The sequence below is a fragment of the Nannospalax galili genome, unplaced genomic scaffold (genome assembly GCF_000622305.1).
Source record: "Nannospalax galili isolate Female #2095 unplaced genomic scaffold, S.galili_v1.0 scaffold235, whole genome shotgun sequence".
Taxonomy (NCBI): Eukaryota; Metazoa; Chordata; class Mammalia; order Rodentia; family Spalacidae; genus Nannospalax; species Nannospalax galili.
In genome coordinates, this window is record NW_008338118.1 from 6504575 (window position 1) to 6531967 (window position 27393).

At 39.9% G+C, this 27393-nt stretch overlaps 1 protein-coding gene across 2 annotated transcripts in view; it reads right to left on the reverse strand.

Annotated features, from left to right (window-relative positions):
- The window catches only part of Arl15 (ADP ribosylation factor like GTPase 15), a 430866-nt gene that overhangs the window by 3218 nt on the left and 400255 nt on the right, over window positions 1-27393 (reverse strand). The window lies entirely within an intron of this gene.

Here is a 27393-nt window from a genome sequence, read left to right on the forward strand (position 1 = left end):
AAACTAATAAATTTATACACATGCACAAATGCACAAATCTCCCAGCTCCCCACTCTGAATTTTCTGAGAGGAAAAGATCCAAGCCTGACAGGTTCTGTAAGAGGGTGTGCTTTCTATCCTAAAGTCTGTTCACTAGCCACAAGGAATTCACGTTCCATTGGCTTAGGCTACTGACCAATAGCACTGACTATTACCAACCTGACTCAGTTTCATGCTGCTAGGATTTCCAGAAGTATTGGTGCTCTCTTCTCAAGAGGTAAAGCACAAAATTCCTACAGCTACTCACTTGTACACACTAAACTATGCCAAAGTAGAACTCTGTACTTACTGCCCAGCAAGGTTTTATAAAAACCTTAAGATCTTCTGAAATGCTTCATTCTGCCTACGCCATTACAAACACCAGATTACTATTAACAGTAGAGCTATGCCACTCAAACTGGTTTGGGGGAGCAAGATATAAAAGAAATACAAAGGCTTTGTTGTTGCTGCTGTTATTTGGCTTCTTAAGACAAGGCCTCATTATGTAGCCCTGGCTGGCCTGGAATTCCTCGTGTAGACCAGGCTGGCCTCAAATTTTGGCAATTTTCCTGTCTCTGCTTCTCAAGTATTGGGATTAGAGAAGTTCACCACCATATCTGGCTCAGAAATAGCCAGAAATAGCTAATTTAGAAATGAGGAAGGTGCTCATATTTTATGCTTCAAGAGTATCAAAAAAAGTCCTCATATATTTGGCGAATTGCCAATAAGTGCTTTTTTGATTCTTTTAAAGAACTGCCTATGAGAATTAGGAACCCTCTTGATTCCGATTCCGAATAGCAATGAGAATTTCATCCATGGACCAGAAAATGGGTCAGAAAAATTTTTCATGCAAAGTATTGCAGGAATCATTTTAAGAGGACCCTTGTTTGTTACAACAAGGGGAGAATGGGGAGATGGCTAAGTGACGTAGTGCCTGCTGTGCAGGTGTGAGGACCAGCATTTGGATCCTCGGAACCCATGTAAATAAGGTGGGTGTGGCGACCCACCTGAAATCACAGCACCCTCAGAGGGTGAGCACAGTAGATCCCTGAAGCAAGCTGGTGCCTAGACCAGTAGTATAGGCGAGCTCTGGGTTCAGCTAAGAGATCTTGCTTCAGTGAATGAGGTTGAAAGCAGCTGAGGAAGATCCCTGCTCAATCTCAGGCCTTCACCCATACCCACATGTACCCAAACACATACAAACATGCATACACATATGCACACCACACACAGACACATGGAAAAAAAACACCCCCAAACCAAAAAGAAAAAAACAAAACGAAACCAAAAAACAAAATCCTCCACACTCTATTCTTCTCTCTCTCTCTCCCTCCCTCCCTCGCCCTTTCTTTCTTTTTCAATATTGATTTTACTTCCAAGAGCACCTAAAAATGGCTTTGTGCGATAATCACCAATGCTAAAGGCTGATCCTGCCCCACAGAGGGGGACCTGGGAGCCCTTGGTCAGCAGGTAGATAAGGAGCTGTGGAAGGGACAGGTAGGGAACATGGAAAAGATCACAGCTAGGGGCAGGGAAGAGGGCTTCTCCAAAGGTTATAAATGAAAGTCATTTGTCTCCTCACTTCCTCCACAAAATGAGGCTTTGGATTCTACCTCTGATCCCAGGAACTGGGGCTGCCACTCTCGTAATGTACCCTGGGGTGTTTGATCAATGCTTCCCCCTAGATGACAAGCAACAGGTAACATCCAAACACTGGAAAGTCAAGTACATGCACCTTTGACATTTTACAACGTTAAATCAAAAGGACAGCATTTTAAATATTGCTAACTAGGAAGAGCACCAATCACAAGAGATTCAATAATACTGAAATGGAAAATAAAGGGTATGTCATTAACAAGACTTCTGTGGGATTCAGTTAAAAATCATGTAATTGACCCTAACAGTACAATTCTACCTAATTTGAAAACAAATGTTGGGTTTAATGATCACCAAAGTAGCTTGTCACTTTTTACATTACTGACAGACATAAAACCTAGTGAATTTTAGCTAGTTTATCATGTAGGCAAGACTTGGAAGAGAATAAAGATGTCTAAAGGTAGGCACACTGAGGAAGTTGTTTCATCGAAGCCTAAACACAGAAGGAAATGGAAGCTGTGACGGGGTGGTCATCAGACAGAGGAGCCCAGTGGTGTTAAGCTGACAAATATGGCTGAGTAATGAGATTTTTCAGATCCATAACCTAAGTGGGTACCTAACTATGCTACAGTCACCATGCTGATATCCAAAATATCCCACACAATTTCTAATATCAGTTTTAAAACAGGACTGCCATTCTACAGACATCCAGGCACGGTGCCTTGCTCTACTGCTTCTCTCCTTCAGAGCTTACTTTTTCTAAACACTGTGACTGTGGTACAAGAGGCAGGGGAAGGCGTACTGCTCTAATCTAAATGTGTTAAGAATAACATTATTATTTTCTTAGATTAACCTGGACATCCCCAATATTATTATAATAAAAATTATAGTCAGATGGACTTTTGGATTAGCATGCTTTTTAATTCATGTTTATGTTGATGTATCATTTTAAAGAGTTGTGTTTAAGTTTGATCGACATGAATGTGTTTACAGCTGGTTCCTTTAAACCTTAAAGTGCCCCGATGTAAAGATCTTTGTTGAAGACTATTTTCTTATCAAGATAAAAGTTATAAGTACGACTTATGAGCAAACGAACCTAAGTGTTTTGAAACACTTTATCAGCTGACGCTATGACATGGTTAAATGGAAAATGATAGAATAAGGAGATGGCACTTGGGGGAATGACATCAGCACACAGCTGCCTGGCAACCTGTAGTCATTTAGCTATTTTGGGATGGCCACAGAGTGGGCATTTGTTAGAAACTTCATGTCCACCTTGGAGATAGGAAAACAGCTACCGTAAGTAGCCGACCTATTTTAGCTATGTCATCAGAGCCCTTCTTTCCTCGTGTTTGGAGGGTGCTTTGCATGACTGAATTCCATTATTCACACATCGAATTCACCGCACAGTCTTAATATAACAAGAACTGGCACCGTTCTGCTGTTGCTAATGTTTGTAGCAGCTGTTAAACCTGTGAGACGTTACATAGCACAGGAGTCCCACTCACAGGGCAGGGCCACCTTCATCTGTCCTTAAGTAGTGAAACCCTAAAACAATCCTTCTGGTTATAGATCACAGAAAGGATTGTGATGATTCTCACTGAGGTTCCTGGCAGGCCCTCACTTCAGTTTTTTAAAGATCTTACTTTTAATTCCTGTGACCAAATTTTTAGAAGGTATATGAATAGTTCCTAACTCTAATAATTGGCCTTTCTTTCTTAAAAACTGCAAATTTTATTATTTATTTATTTATTTACAGTGATAAACAGTTTGTTTCCTGTATTTTGTTATTATATAAATCGTGTGTGCTTGGGGGTAATCTTAGATTAAGTTTTCCTTTTGGGAAAGTTTTACTTTTGGGGAGTGGGATGTTAGAAAAGTCTAGAAAGGGTTTACTTTGTGCTTTATATAAAATAGATTAGGATTCTAAGCTTGGAAATTTATAACAGAGCTTTGACTCACATGAATATGTGGCAAGATATTAAAGAAAGAGTGAAGGAGTGACAGTTCATTGTATGGGACTACTCCATGATACAATGTCATTCTTATTCTAGTGAATTACATGTTACAAGTACCAACTGGTCATTGCTAAAGCTAAAGGCATTCTCCCCTGCCTCTGATGCCACAAACCTCACCTGCAGTGGTCTGCCACTGAACTGCCTATCTAGCTTGGGGGTACCTCTCCTATCTGTCTGGAGCCATTGATGGAAGCTGAGCATTTCTTCACCTGTTTTCCTCCAGATCTATGAACAGCACGGAGGTTTCCTTTGCAAAATACTAGCAGACTTTCAATGGCTTTTCTTAAGCTTGCAGATGGTTGTGATGGATTGTAATGGGGTATGAAGCAATCTAAGGAATTTGGATCATTCTCATCCTGAAGGTTGGCTTCCTATGACTTCATTCATGTATCTACTACCATCTCTGAGCATGCCAAGGCAGGGGGTACACTGCAGTGAGCCCCCTGTGCTAGCATGCTACTGCAGTGAGTATGGGGAGGAGGATAGAGGCTATAAAACTGGGACCAAAACCCGACCCAGAAGCAATGACAGCCTGGCCAGGGCACTGTCTTTATCTGATTCATGGGATTACAAACCTCCCATCCTGGGCTTTTCAATGATCATAAAAGACTGTTTAAGAGCATGCAGTTTCCTAAGGGCTTCTCACTCATCTCTACTCTGTGACTATACTGCAACTGGAAGCAAAGCAGCTGATTCAAATAAAAAGTGATATGGTTACTCAACTAGTTCTTACATTATGTGACTCAATTTGATAAGTAGCTTGCTGGGGGTGGGGGGTGTTAAAGAGACCAGAAATAAGGCTACATTATTTGTTTCTGGAAAAGGGATCAGCTGGTGTTAAGAAGGAGTCCAGGCTGATAACCTTAGCTCCTTCAAATCAACTGTAATCGATCAGTAGCTAATGCAGTTGATAGGGTGAGGACCTCAAAACCAGAAAGCCAGGAAAAAGAACTGCAGTTGTAGCTTGGTAGATAGCCAGGGTGAGCTGGAAGACAAGGCAAGGGACTGCAACTACCTAATGACCCTTGATTTCCTTCCTGAACTTTAAATACATGAAGTGCCCACCATAGGTGGGGGTTTCTTTTGTTGTTTGTTTTAATACAGTGCTGGGACTCAAACCCATGGTCTTACACGTGCCAGGCAAGTGTTCTAGCACTGAATTGTATCACAGCCCTCTTGAGATAGGTAGGTTTGTGTGGTTTTAATATCTTTGTTAAAAGTCTGGGTTCCAAGTTTTAAGACACCAAGAAAACTTGAATTGACTATAATTTTACAGGTCTTTTCCATGTCAACTAAGGAAGGATCAGGACTTTGCTCATCTATATCCTGGCTCCTTTCATCACTACAGCATAAAGACTGTTATATTAACAGGGAACATCTTTTTGGTGATATTTGCAAGTTTCCAATCCCAAGTGACATGCTGGGGCTGCTAACACTGGGACTAACAGTAGTTGACTTGTGTGCATTTTCAACTCCAGGGATGAGGATAGTGAATTTCATAAGTTATGAAATCAGCAATGGTTTACATTACTTTTATGCCACAGAAAACTTCAAGTGCAACTAACCCTCCCTCCCTCTCTTCTTCCACGCCCCTCCTCCTCCTCCCCTCTCTTTCCTTACAGTTTGTTGTTAAATGGTTACCAGCACACTACTAAGTGTACATATCTTGTCTGGGTGCTTACAAAGGGGCCGCCCAACTCAGCTGCCTTGATTACAGGAGCTCCTGGAGCAGGCTTAACTTGGTAACCTTCACCAAAGTCAGAGAGAACTTAGCCCACGCTGTGGCTCCAGGACGGGTCTGGAGATAAAATGGCAGGGCATCATTAAGATTCTTCGGAGTGCATTCTTGGCAGCTTGTTCAAAGAAAGGTTAGTCTAGAGAGCAGCACCAGCTGTTCCCTTTTCATTGTACTGCTTGCAGGATTTGGAAATCCTTAGAAAGGTACTAAATATGTCATTAAGGACAGAAATAAATAATACAAATAAAAACAACATGCAACATTCCCGAAGATATTACACAGAATGCACACTGAACTTTTTAGTGAGTACTAATAAGGACCAGAAAATGACTACTGATGCTCACCAAAATCACAGTGCTTCTGTGGGAGTGCATGCTTATAATGGATGTCTGATTTCAAGAGGACTGTGTGTAATGTGCTCATGAGACAGCTTCCTAAGGAAACTCAGGTTCAGTGCAGCCTGCCTGACCTTGGAATGATTACAAGCCAGACAAATGACTACAGGTTATTACCTGTGACTGAGCCTCTCCGTTTATTATGTCTTCTTTCCAAGCCAGTAACCTCTGATGTATATAGGATGTTATATGTTAGAACAATAATTATATAGAAACCTGGTCTTCCATTGAAGAGGGAACTGAGCATGTCCCAGAATGGCCAAACAATGATCTCAATTGCTTTGGTGGTAGAAATTAGGAGCTGATAAGCACATCTAGTTTTGACTGATCTGTTAATCTAGAAGTATGGTACAAATTACATCTATTAGTATGCCTGGAGGTTTGTTTTAGTCTCTTGTCCCAAAAGCCTGATTATTAGATGACCATTTGTGAGGTCATACCTAACTTTGTATGGATGCTTCTGATCTTCAGGGACTAAAGGGAGATACCTAGTATTCCTGTATCTACTACCCTCCTCCACCTTACGCCAACAGAGTAACTCTTGCTTGCAGGCCTCTGCTGCAACTCTTGTTTCTAGACCAGACCAAGGTTCCTCCACCCAGAGGGAAAAGTTCTCTAAGTAACCCCTCTTCTCATCTTTTAAGAGCCTGCTGAGTCATTCTATTACCTCAAGTGGAGGCCTTAATAGTACAGAAGAAAATTATTAGCAAGGATCTCAGTCACAGAAGCCTTTAAGGACTGTCCCAGCACACCCAGGTACCATGAATTCCCTCTAAAGCTTTATTGGGAGATGGCATGCACATTCACTTAAATATTATCTAGGGCTGCTTTCATGCTATAACTGCAAAGCTGGATAATTGCTACAGAGATAGCATGTCCCAGAGACCAGAATATTCATCACCTAGCCATCACAGAAAATCTAACCTCTGGCCTAGAACATTCTGCAGCTTTGCATTCTCACCAACAGGGAAGCCCAGGAGCATGTGGGAAGGATCTGTAGCAAATGGCTTTCTGGGACCCAGTTTGACCTCATTGTGCTAGATCACCTCATCCTTACATGGACTCACACTTGACTGAGATGCAGAATTTGCTTTTTCCAATCTGGCCAAGGCTCTGCTTATGAAATCAGATGCTGGAATTGGAGTCTAGAAGGCAGGAGGGTCATCTCTCAGCAAAGACATATTTTATTTCCTTTCTATGTTCGGCCTGGGTTTTTTCACATAGAAACTAGGTTTCTCAAAGGCCATAAGCACTAGCCAGGGCACAGGAAGTTTTACAACCCAGTCCCCTAACAATATATACCACTAGGTAACTGGTCTGTAACCCATCACTTTAAGGGTTTTGGTGTCCTTTAAGGATGGCTCTTAGTGTACAGAAATACTAGTTACTGCTATTTACTGCTAGTTACTGCTGTTTAAAGATTCATATATAATTTACTGTATTTATATTGTCTAAAGCCTAGTTTTTCTGAAGATTTGATAACTCAAAAATCTAATACTCCATTTATAAATCTTTTAAGTTTAGGATGCCTACAAATTTTCTTTAGGTCTATTTTAAAAATGAATTATCTACTGTAGCATTTTATAATTCCATTTATGAATTTAATACATTTAATTTCCTTTTAAAAACATTTAGAATGTGTAACAACAAAAATATCCTCAAGAAATTGAGAACTCCTAAAATCATTTTCCATTATGCAATGACTTTCAAGTTCTGCAACATTCTAAATTCTCACTCCTGGACATGGACACCCTCTTCAAAGACTCTAATTTCCTTTACTGCTTGGTTGGACTCTACAACTCTCTAGCACATTTTTCTATTTGGCTTTATAGATATTTTCTGATTGATATATAATTTGATAACTTCACCCATTTGAAGTGTACAATTCCTTTTTAAAAGTGTATTCACAGAGCTGTGAAATCATTATCACTATTGAGTTCTACAATATTCTCACTACCTAAAAATGAAACTCTTTTTTAGTAGGCACTTCCCAACTCCTCTTTCTGTCAGTCCTTGGCAACCTGCAGCTTGTTCTCTTTCTTTCATACATGAAACCATACACTCTGCAGCCTTTGTGACTGGTTTCTTTCACTTAGTATGATGCTTTCAAGGTTCATCCATATTATAACTTGTATTAGTACTTCATTCCTTTCTATCATATTCCAGTGTATGGAGAGATTTCATTTCATTGCTCCATTGTCAGGTGACAAGCATTTGGGTTAGTTCTACTTTTTGGCTGTTATGAATGTTGTTGGTATGAAACATGTTCTATATATGTATGTTTTCATTTTTCTTCTGTCTTTTCTACAAGTGGCATTTTTGTGGCCATATGTTCACTATGTTGCCAATGCGTCTTCTATATCTTTTGAGATGGTATATATTTTTTCCATGTATTTTATTAATATTATGTTGTGATGTTTGAAGTAGCCTTGCATTCCTGGTATAAAGTCAAAGTGGTCTGAACTATAATCCTTTTTTATGTGTTGTTGGATTAATTTGCTAGTATTAATTGAAGATCTCTCTCAGCTATCTATCATCTATCTATCTATCTATCTATCTATCTATCTATCTATCTATCTATCTATCTATCATCTACTCTATCATCTATCTTCTATCTATCTATCTATCTATCTATCTATCTATCATCTATCATCTCTCTCAATCATCTATCAATCTTGTGTGTTCACATGTGCCATGGTGTGCATATGGAGGTCAGATGACAATTTGAGGGAGGTGGTTCTCTCCTTCGACCATCTGGAATCCAACTCAGTTCACCACTGAGCCATCTTGTCAATTCTTAGATGAGGATTCTTATATCTATGCGGACAGGAGATACTGGCCTGTAGTTTCCTTTTTTTTGTACAATATTTTCATCTGGTTTTGGTATCATTGTAATCCTGCTCTCAGGGCAAGAGTTGGGAATTATTCCTTTTCCTGTTTCTAGAGTGGCTACTTTGAGAAAAATTGTCATTTTTAAAGTGTTTTGTAGAACTTGGTAGTAAAATATTCTGGTTCTAGTCCTCTCTTGTGGGTGTTTTGATTACTAATTCATTGTCTTTGCTTGTTAAGGTCTATTCAGACTTTCTATTTCTTGTTAACTTCAGTAGTTTATTATCCTAAGAATGTGTACACTTAATCTGGGTTATCTACTTCACTGTGTAGCATTTTTCCATACTATCCCCTTATGACTCTTTTTATTTCTGCAAGGTTGGTAGCAACAGCCCCACTTTCATACCTTATTTGGGTATATAAGTCTTCCTTCTTTTTATTTTGTTAGTTGAATAAAATTAAAATTTTATTTATTTTCTCTATTGTTTTCTTAATCTCTATTTTCTTTATTTCTAGTCTCACCGCCCCCCCCTCCCCCGCTTGCTTTGGGTTTAGTTTGCTCTTTTCCCTAGATTCTTAATGTTAAGCAAACTTTTACTTTTAATGGCATTCTGTTGGATTCACACCCATACAAATAATTCCGTTTTAATCTCTTTCATTGACTGATTTGTGCACAGGGAGTTCTATATGCTTTTCATGTTTTATTTATTTATTTATTTATTTTTCAAGACTATAATTCTAACTAGTAAAAATAAAATCCAATTAGGTATGCTTATCTTACAGCCTGCAATTTCTGTATTCACAAGAGCTAATGTCATATAATAAGGTACAAAACCCCAAAATGTTAAATAATTTTGTTTTTTAAGGCAGAGCATAGGAGTTATAACCTTACAAACTAAAGACAGAAAGGTCTGCCTTACTTCTTTCCCATTTATTTTACAAGTTCCATGTTCTGGAAGCTGTTAATATACTCACTTGTGGCTAGCATCAAATTATGAATAACTGAAGAAAACTGTGGTTTAAAGACCAAAGAGCCCAATTCAAACAGGATTAAAAAGATAAAAGGATGTATTTATTCACAAAATGGAAATAGCCCCTGGTAGTGTAGATCCACTGGGTTCAGAGGTTGATCAGGTATCCAAACCAAGGTTTAATTTGCAAGTAGTTTTGACAGGATGTTCTGAAGGAATAGCTCTGGGAGCCGCAGGCAGCTTTCTGCCATACTAGAATGAAGCTAAGAAGTAAAGCCTGAGTATGGCTGGTACATGGAATGAGAGCCTAGAGAAAAAGGAAAGCTAGGTCTGATCAACTCAGAGCCTCTGGATCAAACTGTGCTCAAGGCTCACAACCTATGAGGTTTTTTGTTTTATGAGTCATTGTGTTTTCTTCAGAGCAAACATTATAAATAATCCCTGTATAAATTAATGAGCTAAGCTATCAGGCTTGATGGAATGAAGCATCTCTACAAGACTGTGGCAAACTCCGTTTTCAATTATAGGATAACTCAGATTTGGATAGTTATTCTCTACATTTTTCATGTGTATGAGACCTTAGTTCCTTGGGGACATAGACAATGGAAAAGGTATTTTGTAGTCTCTATTGTATCCAGTATATTTCTGGAACAGAAGATACTCATTTATTAAAAAAAAAAAAAAACTTTAAAAGCTGAATTATCATGAAAAAGGCAGCAAAATGGGACCTATATTTCATCCCACATTAAAATGACTGTAAAAGAAGGAAACTGAACATTGGAGTGGAGTTACTACTCTAATTAATCAGGTCAAGGTTGGATCTCATGAAGAGTTTCAAAACTGTATATCTGTCTAATTGGTTTAAACTCTATTACACATATGCCTACAGGCAGCTGCAATGAATTGTTTTGCAAACAGAAAAGTAAACAACCGATCATGGAAAAGAGAACCAGTCCAAAAGTCTCAAGACCAATAGGACACTTGTGTTTTGAGCTAGTCCTTTAATCTGTGTCCAAAGAAAGCATCCAATTCTTATCTTAGAGAATGGAAAGCACTGACATATGCAAAAAAGGAAGCATCAGTGGTACACTTGTCTCTGCATGCAGGTGCAGGCAACAGACTTTTCAATAACTATAACATCATTAATTACAGAGGCAGCTGGGCTTCAGCCCTACATCATTTTCTTTTTGTCTCTCCCTCTTTCCTGTAATCTCTCCATTCCACTCTTTCAAAAGGGCCCTCATTCTTGGTATCAAACACTTTTAGGATATTATCCTTGATTCTTTTTTGTTTAGGATAATGCTCAATTACTTAAGAAAGCAGACACTGTAAGTAGGAGGAAACCTATCTCTGAAAAAACTCTTTCCTGGCAGTACAATACAGTTGTTTAGCATCTTACCTATACGTATGGGAGCTAGTCAAGTATGTACTAGACAGGAAAGGGAGTTAATGAGTGAAAGCCCCAAACACATATCAGAGACAACCAATTAGCTTGTCTGAAACACAGGCTTGTAAAGCTATCAGTAACTTATAAAATGGTCTGCTACACACAAGTAAAATGTTGCTTAAATGACTCGCTTAACTAGATGCAGTCACCATGAAATTGATTCTTTTAAGTTTTTTTTTTTTAACTTAATTGTCATTAACTGAGCGTACTGAAATGGCTAGCTGGCTGGCTGGATATCCTGGTAATAAAGAGCAGGCTGAAGATATGAGTTCTATATTTTATAAAGTTAAGGGGGCATTTGAAAAAGAAAAACAGCCCATTAATTACTAACAATAGTGTCTGCCTCAGTAACTGAGATGGGTCAGCACAGATCTCCCATTTGCCTTGCTTTGCCTGAGCTGCTAGATGAGTTCCCAGGGCATTCTAATGCTGAGAACCCATGTTTTGGTGTTACAGAACGCAACACTTTGTCATTATAACCTGTGTGCAAACAGTATGAGAGGAAGAGGACCTAACACATAGTTTTCAAATCCACCTCAGAAAACACATTTGTTTCCCCAAAGACTTATTCCGTAAGAAACTTGATGTTAGCTGACATGTGAATGATAATTCCTGAACCTATTTCCTATTTTGAACTTTCTTAAAAATCTGTTGCACAGTCTAATAGATTTTTGGACATGCCTTATATTTATTTAGCTTTCTCTGTTATACAAGGCTCCATGGTACAAACAGACATTAACAAGTTGCTCTCCAATCAGGCAACCAGAAGTACATGTTTTGATTTTGTTGGGTCTAACTATTCTATGCTTTTTGGATATTGGTAGCCCTCCTTCATTTCACTAAAGCCACTGTCAGCTCTCTAACACATGTGATTCTCTGACTCAACAAAATACAAAGTAACAGGGGTTGGAGAGATGGCTCAGCAGCTAAGAGCACTCTTGCAGAGAACTTGGCTTCAGTCCCCAGCACCCACAGAGCAGATCCCAACTTTCTGTAACTCAGTTCCAGGAGATCTGACATGCCCTTTTTTGGTCTTCATGGGCAACTGCATGCATGTGGTGCCTATACACACATACAGGCAAACATTCATACACATAAAATAAAAAAAAATGAATCTTAAAAATACATAAAAATCTTTGAAAAACAATTTATATTTTCAGTCTTATTTCGGTTTTGGACTGGACTGTATGCCCAATGAGGTGTTGACTATGACAATGTAGCAGTAATAGCAGGAAGTAGAAGTAATATATGGAACCCAAATAAACAAATTTAATACTGGCCTGTGGTACTATGGTAGCACTCTGTCCTAACAACGACAACACTCAGATATTGGAGCCGATTCAAATTCTTGGGCCTTAAGCAGGAGACAGACAAATATGGCAAGCCACACATTGCTCGGCAGCCAATGGAAGGTGCCAATGGAAGGTGCCAATGGCTCTGCCCAGATACAGCAGTATTCAAGGGATGTTCCTGTCAGCAGTTTGTCCTCTGGCTACAGCAGGAAGCCACCATGGAAACAGTGGGAGGAAAAGGAAAAGTAGGAAGGTGTGGAGAGTCCGGGTTGGGGGTAGGCAAAAAAGGCTGACAACCACCTCAGTAACACATCAGAACAAGGGAGACAGGTAAAGTGCCATGTTCTTATTCACAGGGAGAGACTTTCTTTCCCTGCTGATGATTTAGCTGGGAGCCTGATATCCTGGCAACTGAGAAATATGAGCTTGGAAAGAGGCTTGTAGGCAGTCTGAGGCAAGAAAAGCTAAGTGGTAATCCTTCTTCAGGAATTTTAGCCAAAACCTCCACATAGGTCTAGTTGAACTCAGTATAAAGACTGTGAATAGCAACACTGGAGAGCAGTATGACTAAAGAGAACACCAGAAAGGATGGTTCAAAAAGCCATGGACTACATTTCCCACAGCAGTGTTCCTGGGACCTGGAGTCCTTGTTGCCATCTCACAATTAGCTGAAGCCACTAATTATCAACCACGGGGAGAGGAGAGGTAACTATACCTTCCACGGGACATCTGATAATGCCTAGAGATAGTTTTGACTACCAAGATGGGAAAAGGGTGCAGGAGAGGGGGCTACTGGCATCTAGTGAGTCTATACCAGACCCATTGCCACACATTCCACACATGCAGGTGAGCTTCCCCATCCCAATAAACAAGACTCTAGCCCTCTCCCCGACCCCGCAAACCAACAATGCCAAAACCAAGAAACCTTGTAGACACTGGTCTTTTAAAGCAAAACCCCCAAAAACAAAGGCCACGTTAATGATTCAACTCATGGTTTAGTGGAGGAATCATTAAGTTCTTCCTTGTAGTCAGGAGATTTAGGACCTGGACTGGAAGAGTAGACAGCATGGAACAGTACAGCTGATGGTTCCTGCTCTCTGTCCTTTCTTGTTCAGAGTAAATAATTAACACCCCACATCACTAGGGCCAAGTCTGTACACCAAATTGGACTGTAACAAGTGCACCAAGGAAACTGCCACCATTCACTCACCCTACACAGTCACTGCTTCTGGCTAAAGGACTACAGAAGTGATTTATAACAAATCCTACACACAGAGCATGCATGGTATGGATAGATATTTGGTAAATAAAGTTGGGAAGAAACGGGTGAGTTGCAGCAATAATATATGCCACATAACTAACCTAAGAAAGAATGTGTGAAGGTTAAATACAAAACCATCACAGATAAGGACAAATCATTCATTAATTTCAAAACAATACTGCACACAGAATAAAGGCTCTGTTGATTAACTTCCTCTTAATCATCTAGGGTTAGCTGACTCTTCATTGTCTCGGTACAAGACAATGCTTGATGCCTCCCACACAATGGGTCTTGACAGTCACACCAAACCACCCTAGATGCTCATGACTGGCAGACTGCTTTTCTATGATGTCTGCTCATTTCTGATCCTAAGTTGCTTCACAATTCTCATGGCAATCATGTTTGTTCTTATCATTAAGTAGCTTAATTAATGTGATGCCAACAGATGAAACATGAATGTGAGAAGATAATGTCTATTTCTATAAAAAACGAAATGGAAGGTATTCAAAGAATTTAATAAAGCTAAGTCACTAAGAACAAACTGCTATTGAATTAGGTTTACATAATATATTTTCTAAAAATGATAAAGGATTGGGAGGGAAGGGTGTAGATTGCTTCATGTATCTTTACCTCATTGTTCTAGTTTAAAGAAACAGAAGCTGAAAATCAGAGGGAATGGTTATGTTCTATGAAATATTAGAAACAGAACACAGAACTCAAATTAGTGGTCAAACACTCAGAAAAAAAATGCCTTGAACTCAGTATAGAAGGATTAGTATCATTTGTTATGTTTAAGTTAAGTTAGACAGAGTATATGTGCTTTAAAATGAGCTTAATCAATTCTTTCCTTATGTCCAGTGCTGGGGAAGGAACCCAGGGCTCTACTCATGCTAGGGCAGTGCTCGCCACCGAACCACATCCCTACAGCACCCACACTTGACAAACTGTTCAACTACCAATTGAGATCAGGCCAGTGGGCTGCTAACTGTGTATTTACAGCTCTAAATTTCCAACCACACTTTTCATCATGTCTGAATCAAAAGCTTTCTCAGAGGGAAAGTCATTAACACTCATTGCAGTCTGGAATTCAGAGTGTTATAGAAAGACATGTCCACTGTCAGAATCAATACTCATGTCTATCACCTCAGATCCTTTGGTGAAGAGGAATAAAGTCTAACTACACAAAATTAAAATGCTCAAACTCACACTTACTCACACATACATTGTTATAGTTTCCTATACAAACATTCACATCCATGAAAGCATTTAACAGTTAGAACTGGTCTGCTTTATTAAATGTATCATTATTCTGAATGAATTTTTGAAATGTTTTCTAAATAGAACTTATGCCTATTTTCTAGACTCAGGAACAGAAACAGAATTATGAAGTACATGTATCAAGTGGGAAAACTACCCTGTACTTTTCTTAGCCAATGACCTGCATTGCTATCTTCCTCACTTATATGTACAGTTCTCTATTGAATAGGTGCTTTAGTGCTTTACAGAATAGTGCTATTTTACCTTGAAATCATTACATTTTTTAAAAACTTACCATATCAACTTTTCCATCTATAAAGTGATAATTCTATGATAGCACTTGAAAATAAAACCCATAAAATTCCAGTGCTAGAAAATGACAGTTTGTGCCTAGTATCAATTTTTTTTTACAAGTACAGGTAAGTGTTAATATTATGGTAACACATAATAATGCATGTAAGTGTCATTTGCCTCTATATGCCTGTGATTTATCTTTAGTAATTACCTGATACTTTTCCTTTATCACATTTAGCATAAAGGACCTAGACTTCAGAGTTCTTGAAACAAGTTTTATAAATTTTAGGTGGCTGCTAACATCTAATCTTTCATAGGAAAAGAAGAAAATATGTGGCTCTAGAGAAATCAGTATTTGAGAAGCAAACCTGCTTATTTGACTCCTAGCTTCTCATTCAGACACACAACACCCATAACCTACACATTTCTTAGTAGTTAAATGCAACACAAGAGTTTTCATCAAACATCTGGGAAAGCTGAAATCTCTCACAGCTGTTGAAATACTTGCATTCTGCCTTCTTAATACAACACCACAGACACCAGATATGTAGCAATCTGGTTACAGGCTGCCTTGCTTTTTGGTGCCCTTAGATTTGATAAACCTGTAACATAAGACTTGGCCCAGCAACAAAAAGCATTGTGGTCTGGGATGGGGATTTGCTTTGGTTCTGACAGTACCAGTGACTTTTCAATCACCAAGACATGGGATATGTTCATCCACTCTGAGGAAAGCAAGGGATGTGGACAAGGTGAAGATGTGTAACAGAATGGGCAGTGTTTCTGCACACGAGGTGGAGGTAGGCATGATCTGAGCGAGCTGTTTTCTCTCTTGCTCTTCTCACTTGGACAAATTAAGCTCTTAAAGCAAGGAATTATTTCAAGCACTGAAAGACATAATTTATTAACTAGCACTTGCAAAGGAATTGAAAACAGTTCTCTAAATGAGCAAATTATATTTGCAGGCAAGGCTCAATGGAATGGCTTGTTTACCCTCTTCATGGTTTTTTGAAGCAATACAAATTAGACTCATAGTTCAGGGTGAAGTAACTCATTTGTGCTGCATCATAGATGTTTAACAATATTCCTATATCTGCACGAAGCATTGAAAGCTCTCCGGAAAATCATGAACCCTTGTACACCCAATATTCTCCCTCCCGGATCCTTCCCATCTGCCAGCTGGGTTTCATTTTAAGAATTTCACACTGAATATAAAGTGCTATTTTGACCATGTGGCTCTAGAAATGTGAATTTATAGTCTATTCGGTTTGTATCCAAGTGATTGACAGAGACGGGATTAACCAACTGTATGTCAGGAAACTGTGGTCCTTCAGGTGACCATACTTATACTGGAGGCTAACAACAAGTATGGGGTAAGTAGGGGACTTTTTACTTACCTGCTACATTATCAGAATGCCTTGGAACTCTTTTCCCTATGTTCCCATATACCATATTCATCTATTTTCTCATCTGTAAAATGGGAGTATTAGAGTTGCCTTCCTTAGACATTCCTTGCAACAATGCCCATTTTCTGACACAAAGATCATATTTATAATTATTAGTCTTCTAGTTTAAGAGTAATATGACTGGAACATGTGCATGGGTGAACACCTGCCTGTGTATGCATGTGGCTTTTCCTGGGTGGAGGAGACTAGAGAGAACAGGCATGGTGAGAAAGGTCGAAAGAGTTGTCTTAGCCTTCCCTTTGTTATAACCTCACAATGGCTGACAAACATGGAAAAAGGCTCTCTGCACACAGTCTTGCAGAGGAAGCTGGAATGTTTAGAGTATCTAGAAGTATCTCAAATACCATCACCATGGAAGTGCTTCCATGTAAAGCAGGCTCCCTTTTTTAGCAGTTACCCATCTTGCTTCAGATTTCTACTGCTCAGGTATATCCATAGACAAGAACATGATGTTATATGGATGTATTCAGGTTTTCTAAGTTCCCTTCTTACACCTTTACCAGCAGGCTGTTCCTGCATGCTGCTCCTGCATACACATTAAATCCACAGGAGGTATCACCATGGACCAGACGACTTCCATGTTTGTCAACAGCTGGGGGGGTGGAGGGAGGGAATTCAGGAATTTCCTTTTGAGAAAGGTGTGGAGGACAGATTAGATTTGATATTGGAGTCAGTCAGTCAGTCAATCACCAGGCTAATGAGCAGGTCTCTGAACTTGTATCACACACACAAATCTGACATCAGAGGAAAGATGACATCATCAGAAAAATACCTGCTTCTCACATCCTATCAAGTTTGGTCAGGTTCAGAATTGGGAAGGTTCTGTTGCAGACCAGTTTTTAAGCTTTAAGAGATTTTGTAGAGTTCTAACCATCTTTTCCCTCCTTTCCTTCCTGATGAAACATACATGCATGTTATAAATATTTTTTAAAAAATCAATTGTAATTTATTAGGGAGAAATTTCTCTTATTTGCTATTAAAAATAATCATGACATCATTAAGAAGTCACCAATACTACACCTGTAAGTTTGTGCACACTCTATGAACAGTTAAGGAGCAAAGTGCAGAAGCCACCACATTACTTACTAATATGGATGGCAACGCTACAGAGTAAATGAAGAAAGGATATTATTAGTATTTCTTTATATGTTTGTCAATTATTGGACTTGAGACATGTGCCTATGCTGTCTATGTCTTAAAAACACACTAAAGCAAAAATATACCTGTGTATATACCAAAGAAAAGAAAGAGGATTTAAGAAAATAAAATTGCATGGCATGGTGGCATGTGCCTTTAATCCCAGCACTCAGGAGGTAAAGGCAGGTAGATCACTGTAGATACAGGCCAGCCTGAACTCCATAGCGAGATCCAGGCCAGCTGGGGTACAGGGAGACCCTGTCTCAACAACAACAGCATCAATAATGACGGCAACAATAAAGAAAACCATCTTATAAGTAGACATACAGGATACTAACCCACAGCACAGCAGAAAGCACAATAAATGGTCTCTGTATGAATGTGAAACAGCTGGTAATTCTTGACAGCACCTACTTGTGAGATAATCAACAGTCACTGCTTTCTAGTTCTGGTCCTTTTGAGATAGTTTTTTTTTAAGTCTTGCACAAGCATTTTGGGAATTTAAATCTTAGGCCATAACATTTAAATTACAAAAGTGTGCCCCATTACTGGATGGCAAGAGACCGTTTGGGTAGGCAAGAACCCCTTCAGGAGTCTTCACTTACACAAGTGAAAATCAGACTCCAGCTTACCAGTTTTTTAAAAAAAAATATTTTATTTACTATTTTTATTTTATGTGTATGCGTGTATTGCCTGCATGTAGTTAAATGCACCCGTGTTGTGCAATGCCTGAGGAGGACAGAAGAGGCCGTTGGATCCCCTGGAACTGGAGTTACCAACAGTTGTTAGTTGCCATGTGGGTGCTGGGATTCAAACCCGGGTCTTCTGCAAAAACAGTGTTCTTATCCGCTGAGCCCCAGCTTACCAGGTTTTAAAGTTCATATGGGATTTTTCCATAATTGGTGGTACCAGTACTTGAGGCCCTAGTGAGGCCTCCAAGAAAGAAGATTTAGAGGCGCTCTTTCAAAGGGCCAGGCCCTTGATCTTCCTCTACATGATGTCAAATAGTCTCCTTGAATCAAGTTCAAGTACAGCTACACAACCACTTCACTCCATGGCATTTTAATACTAGGGTCCCAATGCTATTTAGTTCAGAAAGAAATCCAGAACTCCATTTACTACGAAAATATTGTCACGGGTTACTGATTCCTCACTGTCTCCCATGGGGAAAAATCTTTTAGAATTATGCTAGAACAGTTTTTATTTTCCTTTGATGACATATCTACCCTCTTCTCCTATAAAGAGAAGAATGTCATGGGTCATGATTCCTCTGGTTTTTTTTTTTTTTTGGTCTTTTTGAGACAGGGTCTCCCTGTAGCCCTGGCTGGATTCCCTATGTAGACCAGGCTGGCCTGGCCTTGGACTCACAAAGATCCACCTGCCTCTGCCTCCCAAGTGCTGGTATTAAAGGTGTGTGCCACCACATCTAGCTTCTTGGTTCCTTTATTTTTCTAAAACTGAGGGAACTAAATCTGAAATGCAAATGTAGCAGTGATTTGACTTCCCAGGGTTAGTATTATTATTTTCCAGCTCCATGTAAAGTACTAGCCTAGCAGCAAGAAGCCCTAGGTTCAATGCCCAGTAAAACACACACACACACACACACACACACACACACACACACATTTTTGAGACACAGTCTTGCTAGGTAGCCTAGGCTGACCTTAAGCTTGCAGTCCTTCTGCCTCAGCCTCCAGAGCGAGCATACATAATATGTAATGGAGTTTCTTGCTGGTGATCAAATCCGATGAACCATGAAACACAGATCTTCTTTGTCCTGATCTTCTACTTTTTTTTTTTTTGTCACTATTTTTTTATGAGTCACTAGAAGGTCTTTGTAGAAAGAAGTAGTGAACTAGACAATACAGGATTAAAGCCGCACCGGTATCTGGAGTCAAACAGTAAGTCTCAGCTATCTCTTTGCTGGCCACCATCACAGCACTCCAAGCTTCCCTCACAGCCTTGCCTTGAGCTATTCTTAGCATTTTAGGAGCTTAAAAGTGCTTAAAGTGCTTGCCAATACTATTGGCATGGAGTGTGGACTTTAGTTTATATGTATATATAAAATGTGCGTGTCTTTATTTATATTTAGTCTTAAACATATACAAAACTCAATTGAAATGATTTTAAGAATGGATATTTATATACCATAGCATGAAAAAATTCTACAGTAGATCAAATCTCTTACAGAAAAATCCAAAGGGCCGAATAACTGCTTTATTATTTAAAGCAAATGATGCTTAAAGTGCATTTTATAAGATTTCCTCCTTCCTTCTGCGCCTCGCAGTGTGTGCCCCTGGGTGTTCTTGGGGATGGGATTTTAACTGTACTGCCCAGTTCTTAGTATCATCTAGGTATCAGATGATACCTGGCATTTTTAGTGCCACATGATCAAACCTAACAATACTCCAAAATAATCTTTCAGGGTGGTGAAGGGAAATCTAAAAACAACAAAGTAAGGTATATTTAGCTATAGGACTCTGACCAAACTCCATGAGAGATATAACATCTGCCTTTAAGATTTCCTTTTCACCTTCCTTTCTAAGAAGATCTTCCAAAAAAATCTCTGGAATCTCATCTAGATGTCAGCACTCCACTGAGACTTAAAGCAATATATGTCTACTAATTGATCCTCACATTAATTCATTAAGAACAGTATTAATATTCCCTTTTCCAAACAACTCCAAGGCTTGGAGAGGCTAAATAACTTGTCAAGGCTATAGAACTGGACGGGTTGGTAGTGGACTGGTCTCCCACTCTGTGCATGGCCCACACGCAGCCTGTTAGCACGGTGCATGCTGAGACAGTCTCAACAACAGAGAAGGATCTCAATCAAAGAGCAGTGATTACAAATGGGAAATGAGAGCCAGGTGTGGTTGCATCAGCCTGTAATCCTAGCACTTGAGAGGTAGAGGCAGAAGATTCTGAGACCAGCCTAAGCTATATGAGACCCTGTCTCAAAAGCAAAATGAGAAAAAACAAACAAACAAAAAACAAAACAGGAAATAAAACCTAACAGTATTTAACTCCAGGCATCCTTAATAGGGGTGGAATGAGACCCACCAATCCAGATAAGCAGCCACTCCTTGAGAACATTCTGAGTAGAACACACACATAGAATCCTTTTTACTACTTTTGGACCTCTTCACTATGGTCACCAAGGCAGCCAGTCTCTCCTCCTTAGGGCAGCCCTGAATGTGCCAGCACAGGAACACACTGACATAGTCTAGGTTAACTGGTGGCCACCCACACATGACATGGATCCCCAAGAGGCCAGAGATTGGTAGAATACATTGGATCCCTGAGTAATCTGGATTCAACTGGACATTTGCTACATGCCAGACGCTCTTCTGAAAACTAAAGCAAATGCTGAAAACAGAACAATTCCAAACTTCTGACTCCTAAGTCCTAGTGAGGAGAGGCAAACTATATATGTGTGAAAACTCAGTAAAACATCATCTGACAGTGGTGGAAAGTACCGAGAAGATGAACAGCCTTCACCTTTCATAGTGCTCTTGTGTCCCTAACTTTGCAGCCAGGCTGAGCTCAGTCACTCCTCACCTGTCTTCCCTCCTCGTCTACATCCCTCCTCATCTATATGCTCTCTGCTCAAGGTACTTCTTTCAGGGCCTTTCCCGCTTCATGTGGGTGGCAGCTAGGTGCCTGTAACTGGATCAGAGGAAGAGCTACCTATGTTCAAATTCCTTCTTCACCCCTTATTAGATATTTGATTTTGGGTAAGTTTCTTAACTGCTCAAAGCCTTTGGTTCTAAATTAGGGCATAATAATAATTATAATAATACCTAAAAATAAAAGAATAATTCCTACTTTACAGGGCTCATTGTGCAGATAAATAAAGTGCTTAAAAAAGTGCCTGGCACCTTCCCCCTCCTCCATCAACACTACTGGAAACTGTCTCTGCTGAAGACCCAACTCAATGCCACTTCTTAACCTCTAATCACAGTAGTTGAAGAGGTTTTCCTGCTCTGATTCTGAAGTCTTTTGATTTTATCATTCTAATGGTATTTACCCTGGATCACAGCAGAGATCCACATTATGCTAAAGTACAAGTGTATGTTGCACGTGTGTGTGTGTGTGTGTGTTACATATATCCAAAGATAATCAATGATTCCTCCCCGACGAAGTCACAGCCCCTGCCGGCTTACACACAACACGAATTTTTCTTCTTCACCTTTTCTCCTTTTCCCTCCTTTCAGTGTTTCTGACAACTTTGTATCCATCTATATCAATGAGTGGACAGAAAAAGAAAATGGGAAGGAAATTAGAACACACACTGTAATGTGCAGCAATAATTAAAACTACCAAGAGTCTTGATTGCCTTCTCTGAGGAAAATCTGAATGGATGCCAGGAAGGGAAGACACAGACCTTGCTTTCCTAGGACTCACAACCTGTATTAGGAAGCAAACCCTGAGAAAAATACCTCTAATAAAGAACTTTACATGAACTGGTACCCCAAAGTGCCTGCCCTCTCCCCCAGTGTGCTGTGTATTGACTATCACACCTCGGCACTGCTGACTAGCTAATGGCCCCACTCAGGGACCTCGTCCAAGTTTTCCCTGTCTCCTTTCTTTCATCTTCCCCTGCTCTCTCTTCCCTCAAGCATAGGTTGCTTATTCACCCCAAGTTTGCACATCTTTTCATTCATTCTCCATTCCCTTGCTGGAATGTGAATTTTCCAGGATGAAGGCAGATCTTGGGTCTCAGAGAGCTTTGTACAAAGCACTTACTCTCTCGGCTAAACTCCACATCTGGAGCAGGACCCATGCGGACCAGATGCTCAGCGAGGTTACTACATTAACTGCTAACAAGAAATGCCAGAGACTTTAGTCCTTTCTTTCCTGCCTTGTCCTTGCCTTCTGGACAAAGATGCCAGGGCACAGGGCTAGCCATGCCAAGCTTGGGCAAGGCAGGATGTTTACAGACACAGGCAGGATTATCTGTCATTTCAATCAGTTTGTTGAGGGCTTCATTATATACCAGGCACTGTGCTGGCGGCAGAGACACAAAAGGCTTGATTTAGCCCTCAAAGGCCTTCTGGGCTTCTGGGGGCACAAGGAAAGGACTGTAAGAAGGCATGTTGCATGGGTACTTCTGAAGTGTGGGTCTCACCTGTATGAAGAATCACTAAGCAAGTCCAAGAGTTGCTAAGATTTAAAAATTCTAAGAACACAATATGAAATGGATCTTAAAAATCATAGTTCTAAGATCTATCATCAAGCAATTTTAACATCTATATTATTTTTTGGAAACTGCTGCTTCTGAAAGATTTGACTTTTATGACTTGATGAATTAAAGATTCCTCTCCCAACTGCCACTGTCCACTTATTTTAGTTGCAAAAAAAAAAAAAAATTAAAAATGGAAAGAAATTTAAAATGTTCATTACTACCTGTGCTGGTTAATTTTTGTCAACTTGACACAAACGAGAGTCACCTGGAAGAAGGAACTCAGTTGAGGAATTTCCTCCATCAGACTGGCCTGTGGGCATGTCTGTGAAGCATTTCCTTAATTGTTAATTGATGTGGGAGGGCCCTACCTACGAGGGGTGGTGCATCCCAGAGGGCAGGTGGGCCTGAGCTGTATAAGAAAAGGAGCTGAGCAAGCCAGGGAGCAAGCCAGTAACAGTATTCCTCTTCATCAGGGCTTCAGTTCTTGCCTCCAGGTTCCTGCCCTGAGTCCTGCCTGACTTCCCTCAAAGATGGACTGTACCTTGGAAATACGAGATGAAATAAACCCTTTCTTTAGTTTTGGTCAGTGTTTTACTGCAGCAGTAGAAAGTACCTAGAACACTATCAGTCTCTATTTTTTTTTTCCTTTAAGAATGATACTGACCCATGAAGAAAAACCTCAACTAGAACAATATCCAGCATATATTTTGAATTTCAGTGCACTGAGTAAGAAAGATAAGCCACTTTGTTCTCAAGTTGGCTTTTGACTTGCTAGCTGACTTTAAGTGGTTCACCTATTGCTTCCCAATTTGGCTTCTATTCTAAAGTAGAAATTCTAAAACTCATAAAACACTCAGAACAGATTTAATTAAGAGAATATTTTAAACTCAACCTGGCTGTATCCACAGGAAGAGTGAAAATGTAAAACAGAAAGAGAAATGGAAAATTAGGTTCTAGAACACAAAGTATCAGATTCTTTTTTAGAAAGTTTTAACTAGGACACGGGAGGCAATATACCTTTTAAGGCATTAGTACTAAGCATGGCCGACAAAGACATGGTGAACCTAGAATATTCTGATAGAAAATAAATGTACAGAGAATCTTGTTTGGGACAAGGAAAAGGATAGCTGACTGACTTAAGATCCACTATGATTTCACTCACAGGCTTAACAACAGGGAGGCACGTGGCATCACAAGGAAAGAACTAAGACTTGACAGGTCACTCAGGAAATTTCAAACATGCCAACAGTGAACCCTTCACCACAGCAGTCTGGTCTGCATATCAAAGATGTGGCTTACCTTTAATCCAAACCTCTGATATGCAGTAACCACCTTATTCTGTACAAATGAATCTACAACAAAAGACACCAAGCTTCAGTTTGCTCTGGGTTCAGTCTCCTACGGGGAAGAAAACTGTTTCCATTGTCTTTCTGGGGAACAAAAGCACCAGAAAGGAATTTCTGTACCTTTGGACAATGACCAGCCATTTGTTCTCTAGAAGTCCCTGAAAATAAGGAGATAAGGGAAAGTGGATATCTCTACTACCCTGAGAAAAGCCTTTTAGGCTCAACTGTAGCAACTTGTCTGAGAGCTGCAACTCATAAGCATGTCTCTGATATCACTTCAGATATGAAGATTAGTGGAACATACTGATAGATTGAATCATCAAAAAGTTCTCTTAGCAATTCCGACAGAGCAGATTTGAGGGAGACTTACTCCATTGGCTCAAGCCTGTATGGGACTCTGGAAGAGATAAAGTACAGACACCTTGTAGACAAGGGCTTCATTCTTCAGAGATGGAAACACTGTCCCAGACTTTGTCAGCGTTTATTAGGAGCCTGTATAGACTTTGTAGCATTAGCCAAACATAGAGAGTCTCAACTTCTGCCGTCACAGAGCATACTAATTAAGGAGCCCCACATGCCACTGCCGTTCCAGGGACCTCACATCAGGGAGAAGAGCTCTTTTCAAAAGATGCTACCAGCTTATTTCCTCAAATCCTTATCACTCCAGAAAGCAGCACCACGCCAGTGTCTGGCTTGAGAAGAGCAGCAAGATGAAGCTTTTCTGATAGCATCTCAGCCTTGCCTCCAAAAGGATTTAACACTGTTCAAATCCCTCACTTGTCAAACTCCTTTGCCAGAGGAGTGAAAGGGGGCTCCGTTGCTCCTTATTTTATGACTGTGCCATCAAAACTGAAGCTACATTCCTCAAAACACTTCGGTTGAATAGACACAAGACAGCATCGCGCTTACACATACTGTGTACTCTGAGCTATCAATCTTAAACGGAGACTGGAAAGGGGCTTCCAGTTTCTCATTCTTAGAAATCACATGGCATATGCCATGAGAACATATGGCCAAGACATAGCTGAGGCTTCAATTTGTACCACTGCCAAGAAAGCTAGACACCCAAGTGTATAACTACTAATGAATCAGGGACTAATGCAAAGAAGTGGCCAAGGAAAGGGAAACTGAGAAACCCCAGTTAGAAAAGGTAGGTGCTTTAAAGGTATCTGGCAGGCAATGTCTCAATGTACTTACATAAATGGGATAATGAGTATGGTTTGGATTTGGGGGAACACACAAAAGTGAAGCTTCTCAAACATAGCAGAATTTCTGCAATTACATTCACAACACTAGGAAGGCTTTTAAAAGCACAAGCAGGACGGCACTAATAAATGGGAAGCCCTGGGGATCTGGCTCTAAAGAAACAGCAGCAAAAGATACTGGTATCTGGCGAATGAAATCCAGGAGCTGATTATCAGGGAGAATATTAAGAACCCAAAGAAGAAGAGATTTTGAAATAATAGGTTTAATTTGAGGAGCTGATCAGAACCTATGCATTCAAGTATAGGAGGTGTAATTTGGTGGGGCTGATAGTAAATAACAACAACAACCCAGGCGTTGTGAAGGGCCATTAAACTTTAAAAGTATCAAGGCAGTCAATGATCTAATTACACAGTTAAATTAGCACAAGTAGATGTACAATTAATTGGCTTTCTAAGATCTGAACTTCCATTGGGCTTTTTATTTCCTCTGTTTGTTCTATCTTCATTTGGGAAGGAAAACATCACTGATTTATATCAGAAACACCAGGTATGGGTGAGCAGTCCCCGGGCAACTGCATGGCACACGATGCAGCCCTCATCACACCTCCTGACTGAGGCTTTTGTTACAGATCACTGTCAGTTTCTGTGCAAACAGAAACCATATTGCAAAGATCAGCAGTCACACAGTTTTCTTTAACAACTTCAAGTACTGCATCGTAAGTCTCTGAGGTGTGTGCCAAAGGTGTTATCCAATAGACTGTGTAGTAAACAGAAGTCCTCCCCATTAGATTCGCTGAGCTTAAAATGAATCAGGGAAGCCATTAAAATGAGCTTGGAATGGTCTTTAGAATGTTAGGTATTTGTGGTCTTGTGCACAAATGTAAGAGGAGCTATCCCCTGTAAGAAATTATGTGATCTTGCCAAGAGGCCTTACACTCCAACAGGGTACAGAGCATCCTGAGTATGTCTACCTTGTTATGATGAACAGGCAGAAAGTGAACCTAGTACTTGCTGCCCTTATTCAAGGGGGAAGAAAGTCCTAGCACAGGTGAAAAAAGCACGGTAGGAAAGGAAGAGAAGAGAAGATGGGAGCAGTCTGCTTGCGTGCCACTTTGAACAAACAGCTACGATTCTCAGATCAAAGGCCTGTGGCAGGCACAGGCATGGTGTATTTCTGTGGAATGACATCACGGAGAGGGCAGGGGAAGTGAAGGGGGCTGATGCTTACCAAGCATCCACTGCACTCTGGGCTCTGAGACCACTTGTTTGGCTCATCTCACTAATTTCTCACAGTGATTGGAGAAAATGGTATTCAGGTTATCACCTCTGCTCCTCATCTTGACCCTGGGCTCCTTCATCTGTAAAGATCACCGTCTTTCTATTTTCTAACCACGGATTCATCAATAAGTTAGTCAACACCTTTTGTGTCCTAACATTTTTTAGATAGAAAATTAATAACTGTGCTTGAAGGGGTATAGTACAAATACAAGTAGGGGCTAAGTCCAGTGACTGTCCTAAATTGGCACTCAAATATTGGTACTGTTACAAATGAAATGTGCTGCTTCTTAATAAAGATCTGGGGTTTGAACCTGGATCTTATAACATGAAAGACTTTCAACTTTTTCTTTCTCAAGCAGAAAAAATGTTAAGGATAAAAATCTCAAATCAAAGCACCAAATAATTTTTCTTTCCTTCCTACAATTACTTTTGTAAAAATTTTTTTGGGGAGGGGAGCTATCATGCCCAAATTATTATTTATTTTTGGTAAAATAATCCAAATTTCGAACGCTGCCTCCCCATTTATGCAAAGTGTGAATACAGCAGAGGCGGGAAGAAAGGGTCTCAAGTGACCCTTCTGTTGTTGGTTTCAACTCTATGTCTCTCTTGCTTAGATGCCTTTCGTGACGTATGTTCTTACTGTTTGGTGCAAAGATGGCT